At 38.9% G+C, this 7759-nt stretch overlaps 1 protein-coding gene across 1 annotated transcript in view; it reads right to left on the reverse strand.

Moving 5' to 3' along the window:
- The window catches only part of NCKAP5 (NCK associated protein 5), a 1079978-nt gene extending 1078854 nt beyond the window's left edge, over positions 1–1124 (reverse strand). The window contains 1 exon segment of the mRNA XM_060178101.1: positions 268–1124. The gene's annotated coding sequence lies outside the window, so the exon portion shown is untranslated.
- Between the last annotated feature and the right edge of the window lie 6635 nt (positions 1125–7759).

Consider the following 7759-nt stretch of genomic DNA (forward strand, 5'->3'; position numbering starts at 1 on the left):
ACAACAAATACTGGGACAGATCAACAGAGACAAACACTTTAGAATATTTCACTGTGAATTCTGGAAAAGCACCGGCCAGCTGGCTACACGTGCTGGGTAATGCCTTGTCTCTATTTACACAGTGCAACCCCCTCAAGTCCTCTAGAAAAATCACAAGCAAATCCTGAGCTCTGCAAGTCAGAGTTCTGGAACAGAGTGCTTAGCATGCTGGATTCTCCTTTTCAACAACATGACCTTGAAATAAAAGAAAAGAAAAGTCTGTCTTACCGAAAAGGGATAGCAGACAAGAGATGGTAAGAATTTCAGTTTAGCCCACTCATTGCTTTCGCTTTCATTCGGTCAATGTCCTAAGGCTATTGAGAGTTCCTGCGTTTTTCAGATCTTCCTTCAAGAGTTTTAATCACTGGCTTCCACAGCCCTGGTTTAACAAACACTGCTGTGTTCTGTCAATATTTGTATGCAGCACCACATTGGGCACCCAGCCAACACAGAGTTTCAAAAGGCAATGGAAGAAAACTGACACCCTAACAAACATGCTTCTTTATTTCTTTTAAGGTAGTGCTCAAAGTGTCATCTCTGATTCTGACAGAAGCTAAAGACTGTCTCTTTTTATGACTTTCTCCAATACCCCCCCAATGCCTGGTTGAACTGCCCAGTTCACAAAGTTTGTTTTGTGTCTCCCTGCCCTGGAGTTCTCCATACAATCTCAAGGCTTGCCTCTCCACCAGCTGCACTTTAAATGTATTTTAATTGGCTGGAATGTCGAAAGAATCCATTTGGCAGTCGTTTACATGTGAAGCACGCCCAGGGCAGCTGAAAGAGGCCCCAGAAGCTGCTGATTACTTCATCAAAAGCTGCAGTTTGAATACCATTGACTCCTACATAACTACAGTGAACTCAGTTCTATAGGCAGGAAGGAGTAATTAATAATTTGCTGAGAAATTCTTCATTCATTGAAAAGCCAAAAAATGCAAAGGAGAAAGAGTCCCTGCAGACACAACAGTTCTTATGAAAGGCTTAATTTATAGCCCCTAGTTCTTCTCTTCACAAACATTGACTTTGTATAGAATTACAAGAGGGGGTATAATACATAATTTGGTTTGCCTGAAAAGTTAATTTAAGTAATTTTTAATAATCCTGAGATATGTTGTTCTGTAATGTCTTTATATGTTAGTAATATGCTATCGTAAATATTGCCATACTTAAAGCATTTCCTCATTCCTTTTATTTTTCTTGGTTAGTTACAATAAATAATTAATTTGTGGGCTCCATGAGATCCAGTCAAAAATAAATTTACTCTCAGTTAAAGTGAGTAACTATCAAGATTATAACAGAATTTATTAGTCTAAGGGAAGTTTCAGAAACTTTGAAACAAATGTAAGTTTTAACAGACTATCATCAACATAAGTAGAGGGACATATACACACAGATATGTTTTTAAAAAATAATGTTGGGGGCCAGGTGGTGGTGCACCTGGTTGAAAGCACACGTTGCAATGCTCAAGGATCCAGGTTCGAGCCCCCAGCCCCCACCTGCAGGGGGAAAGCTTTGCAAGTGAAGCAGTGCTGCAGGTATCTCTCTGTCTCTTTCCCTCTCTGCCTCCCCCTTCCTCTTGACTTCTGGATATCTCTATCCAATAAATAAATAAATAATATTATAAAATTAAGAAAATAATGGTGGGGAGTCGGGCAGTAGCACAACAGGTTAAGCATATCTGGCGCAAAGCACAAGGACCAGCGTAAGGATCCCGGTTCAACCCCCAGCTCCCCACCTGCAGCGAAGTTGCTTCACAGGCGGTGAAGCAGGTCTGCAGGTGTCTGTCTTTCTCTCCCCTTCTCTGTCTTCCCGTTCTTTCTCCATTTCTCTCTGCCCTATCCAACAATGACGACATCAATAACTACAACAATAAAACAACAAGGGTAACAAAAGGGAATAAATAAATTAATAAATTAAAAAATAATAATAATGGTAAGGAACGATAATATAAGATAATATAAATGAGTACATAAAATAACTTTCAAATAGTTCTTTACCAACATATTGCTATGAACCTTTCAAAAAGCATATGTAAACTACATACACAGATGTAAATGCCTATAAAGTATATCTTAAAGCACAACTCTGAACAATTCTAAATTTTGCCCCTCATTTAAAACCCTTAGTTTAGAATCACTGTGCCTAGCCTGCTAGCACCCTAGCACTACTAGCACAGAATACCTATTTAGATCTTGGCAACTTGAAGATGCCTATGAATGGAAAATATGAACAGGGAAATACTGTCAACTTTGTTCTGATGCATTTTCCTCACTTCAGTGAGATTGTCTGTGGTTTATAACAAGATGGTACAAGAGAAATAATGATGTATGTAAGTCACTCAACAAATTTGACAAGCAACTCAGAAACTAGTCAACAATTATTAACAGGCTTTATTACAGAAAGTAGGAGCGTGAGGGTCAACTCCACAAACGTACAAGCTAGAGGAGTATACACCCTCTGAAAGGAGTGGGCTTGATTCTGCTGTATGAGTGCCATCTTGAAATACTTCACTCTTGAGCAGGGGTCCTATGTTTTCACTTTGCATAAGGTCAGGCATATGTTTCTGGCCCTGATAAAATATGTCTGTCTATCTGATTCAACACATGACTTAAAGTGAAAAGTAGTAGGAAGACTATACTTAAGTGTGAATAGCATCCTGCTTTTCTTGTCTAACATTATATTTTAGAATTGGAGGCTACTGAGAGGATTGTGGAGAATTATTTCAGAAGAAGAATCTCTCCAGCAAACACAGAGATTAAGGGACCTCACAAGTTCTGACTGGTCTAACACGAGCTGATAGTTTTCTATCTGTTGTGTGATTCAGAAAGATTCTTCATCTTACTGGTTCAGAAAGTTGTTTTGTTTCGCATACAGCCAGGCCTACACTGTGTCAATTTGTGGACAGAAAACTCCCTATGTAACCACTGTCAATTATTAAATTGCCCTAGAGCCTTAATTCATAGGTAAGTATAAGTAAATTTAGTGTCAACATCTCAAAGGCACTGTTGATGCACTACTGTAGATCTAGTAGTTAGTTCACTATTACAATACTATGAAATGAAGAACACTGGTCACCTCATCATCCTCAAGATATTCTCTATAGTAAAACCTAGGATTTTGACCTGCTGTGGTGAAACTATACAAAAATATTTTTCTCTTCTAGGAAAGAAGATGGTCTTAGATTAAAAATAATAATAATAATAATACTTAGGGGGTCGGGCAGTGGCGCAGTGGGTTAAGCACATGTGGCGCAAAGCGCAAGGACTGGCATAAGGATCCCGGTTCAGGCCCCCGGCTCCCCACCTGCAGGGGAGTTGCTTCACGGGCAGTGAAGCAGGTCTGCAGGTGTCTATCTTTCTCTCCCCCTCTGTCTTCCCCTCCTCTCTCCATTTCTCTCTGTCCTGTCCAACAATGAACAACATCAACAATGGCAATAATAATAATAATAATAACCACAAGGAGGCTACAACAACAAGGGCAACAGAAGGGGGAAGAAATGGCCTCCAGGAGCGGTGGATTCATGGTGCAGGCACCGAGCCCAGCAATAACCCTGGAGGAAAAAAAAAAACTTAATGTTGTTGATCACTTGTACCTGTTACCTGGGTCTGCTAATTAGATCTGGCACTGGCTATAACAAATAAGAGAGGCTGGCATTCTATAACTAGAATAGAGTTAGGATATTACCAGATTTAAGCTAATATTAAAAAATAAAAATGACCAATGCAAGAACCAATTCATGAGTTCCCAGAAAAATCACTAAAGCACTGTGTCCAAGTTACAAACTTCATTTTGATACATATGTTCCTACACTGAACCATCTAAAAGTTGCACTGTTCTGACTTACCTATTAACGTCTAGATATTTTCCTGGCTTTATTTTGCTTTTATACACTCAGTTTTAGCTCAAATACCCAATCACTAACTCCCTGTCTTACTCTTATCAGATACTTTCATGGTATTGAAAATGCTGTGTATATAAAGAAATTCACTTTTATATAAGTCATCACAGAATAAGGTGATCTGGGAATTCTTATTTCTGGTGAAATAAATTTCTCTGTGTTACTTATATAACTTTAATATGCATCCCAGTGATCTCACTACACAGTCATAGTTCTGAGGAATTCACAATGTCCGAGATATAGGAGAGTGACACTGTTTTAGTTCCCTACTCAAGCTTGTCTGCTTATGTTGCCCTTCATTAATCACAGGTTGAGGGCATAGCCTTCAATAAGTTAGAGACATCTTAGGATTTTAACTGATTCATGTAGGGCTTTGTATGGTTATATGTTAACTAAAGGGTATAAAGCAAGATATATAATAATGTATGACATTTGGCATTTTCATATATGTGAAAATAAAGGAATGCTTAGGAAACCACTAAGAGTGATTTTCTCTGAGGAAGGAAACCAGACAGGGGTAGGAAACATTTTTACTTTCTCCCGGTGTACTACTGGGTTATCGAAAAGGTACAAACAGAAAAATATGCCATGACTTTTCCAAAATGACACAATACTAGCACTTTTTACATTCTGTTTCATGCTACTTGCTACGGAATTTTTTTTATTAAATATAAAATTAACATTTTAATTTTAAGTCATACTATGGGAATATAGACTAATCTATTACAATAGGTAGGTTCTGCAGGTCAAAAAAGAAAGAGGTCAGGGGGCCGGGCAGTAGCACAGTGGGATAAGCAAGAGCATATGGCAGGAAGCACAAGGACTGGAGTTAGAATCCTGGTTCAAGCCCCCTGCTCCCCACTTGCAGGGAGATCACTTCACAGGTGGTAAAGCAGGTCTGCAGATGTCTTTCTCTCCCCCTCTCTGTCTTCCCCTCCTCTCTCAATTGATTTCTCCCTGTCCTTTGCAACAACAACGACAGCAGTAACAACAATGATAAAAAACAAATGGGAACAAAAGGAAAAAAATAGTCTCCAGCAGCACTGGATTTATACTGCAGGTACCCGACCCCAGTGATAACGGAGGTCAGAGCCAGGAAGGCATAGTGAAAGATCAAAAATCTTAGTGGCTCTTAGTGCTATGGAGAAAAACAAGAAAACCAACACAATGTCTAATGCACCATTTTGGGGGGATTAACCCTGACTGATAATCAGTCACTGCACATTTTTTTTCATAAATCTGTTGGCACTTTGGGTTTCTTCTTTGGTGAAGATTTTGTTCATATCCTCTGTTTTTAATGAAGTTGTTTGAGTTTTTTGTCCCTAATTTTGATGAGCTCTTCATGTATTTGGGTTATTAACTTTTTGTCTGGTATATAGCATGTAAAGATCTTCTCCTATTTTGTAAAAAGTCTATGTTTTGGCGGTAGGTTTTCAGTTTGATGAAATCCCACTGGCTTGTTTTTATTTTTATTTTCCTTGCAAATGGACTTGAGTCATTGAAGATGCCTTTAATACTTAGATTTAAAAAATGGAAAAAAATTAGATCAAAAGGAGTTCTGTCAATTGTTTTCTTCTAAATATCTGATGATTTCTGGTCTAGTATCAAAACCTATGTTCCATTTGGAATTTACTTTTGTGTGTGTGTTGAAATGTAGTGGTTCAGTTTCATTCTTCTGCTTGTTTCAAGTGGGTTGTGCTTTTTCTTTTTAAATTGGGAGGTTAATGTTTATAGTACAGTTATTGCCACATCAGTACAATTTCTCATCTCACCAAGATAGGTGCCTACAAAGCACTCTTAATCCCAAATTAGGTCCATCATTGTGTACTGGGATCTGAAAAGCCTCATCCCCCTTCTCTACATCCTCTTACCCCAAAGCAAAGGCTTTGGTGCAATACACCAAACCCAATCCAACTTTTACTTTGTGTTTACCCTTTATGTTTGTTAAGATCTGCACAAAAGTGAGATCATCCCACATACATCCTTCTCTTTCTGGATTATCTCACTTAATATTTCTTCAACCTCCTTCCAAGATGATCTGAGGATGACACCATTTATAATTGCTGAGATATACATATCACAAGTTTCTTAGCCACTTATCTGTTTTTGGACACTTAGGTTGCTTCCAAGTTTCAGCTACTACAAACTGTGCTGATATATATATATATATATGGATAGGTATGCTTGTTTCCTCAGGATATATCCCCAGGAGAACTGCAACATAACAGGGTAGATACATTTCTACCCTTCTGAGAGTTCTTCAGACTGTTCTCCACAGGGATTGGACCACTGTATTCTTAAAGGTCTATGCATTTGTATGTTGAATGTTCAGTAGTCAATTTCCAACATAATCATATAATGGAGGTCTAGTTTCCAGGAATATATCTCCCAACCTGGGATGTAAATATCACTGAAAGTGTTTCAGTAGGAAATTAGAATTATACTCCCAGTTTTAAAAAATGGATAATATGCAATGATTGATTGGATTACTCATATGGATAAGTAGGTATTTTCTTGTATGGCAGACTAAAAAAAAATAGCCCAAAAGAGCTCCCATCGCTATATAACTCTCTGTAACGTGACTTCTCCCTAAGAGAGAAAGTGGCAGTCAGTATTTACCCCCTTTTAATGGGACTGAGTCATTGTGACTGCTTTCACTAATGAACAGCAGCAAATGTGACACAAACAGAAAACTGGGATAAAGTATGTGCCTGAGACTTTTCTTCTCTTGCTTCTTCCAGAAAGCATACATGGTCAAATATCATCCAGTTGAGGTCAAACCAACAACCAGACAGGGGAGTTAAGTCACTCTTAGACCACTCAGCTACAACTGAGTCACCAGCTAACTACCAAGATCAATCAAAAATTTTTAAGACTGGGTGAAATAAATCTTAAATACACAGGATAATGGAAAAAAAATTCAGTGCTTTAAGACACTGGGTTTGGGGCTGGTTAGAGATAGTTCACTATATAACACCTGACCCTTGTCAACAGGGAAGTCCAGGTTCAAACTCTGGCACGAGGAAACTCCAGTGATATGGTGTCTCTTCCTCTCTCCTTGTATTGGTTATTCTCTTTCTGAATGAAAAATTCAGCCCAGGAACAGTGAAATCACTCATTAACATAGCCCTGGATCCTCAAAGGAAAGAGTCACTGAGCTTTGATAATACCTTAGCTCCAAAAGTTCTATGTTCATAATGGCATAATTTGTAATAGCCCAAACTTGGAAGTGAGATATATTAATAGATAAGTGGCTAAGAAAGTTATGAGATATTTCAGCTACTAAAAATTATAAAGTCACCTTCTTTACCTCTAGAGCTTGAAGGAATCATGTCAAGTGAGATAAGCCAGAAAGAGGAGGGATGATCCCACTCATGGGCTAGCAAATGAGTCCACTAGAATCAATCTAGCCAAGTCCTTATTTATTTGTTTGTTTGTTTGTTTGTTGTTGAGAAATAAATTGTTTTACTAGTGGGCAAAGAAGGCTAGGGGCGAAAAGTTTAGAGGCAAGGACTGGAAAGTTTTCCTAAAGAAAGGCTGTCCACATTTCCAAGCCCTACTTCACAAAAAGGGTGGAACATAAGGTCCTCTTGCAATGATGGGTTTGATGCTAGTCTAGGAAGAAGACACTGGACAGCAGCTTCAAGGACAGCAGTTCTATAGCCTCGAGGGGGCTCCATACTGTAAGGGCTGTTACACTGACTTCCTGGAGAACTGCAACCCGTTTGGGCAGCCCAACATGGAGCACATGCTGAGGACCCGGGGCAAGGTCTGCCATTCCCAGCACTTCACCTATGTGGTCTGCACCTGTCCCCTGGAAGGCAC

The sequence above is a fragment of the Erinaceus europaeus genome, chromosome 18 (genome assembly GCF_950295315.1).
Source record: "Erinaceus europaeus chromosome 18, mEriEur2.1, whole genome shotgun sequence".
Lineage (NCBI taxonomy): Eukaryota > Metazoa > Chordata > Mammalia > Eulipotyphla > Erinaceidae > Erinaceus > Erinaceus europaeus.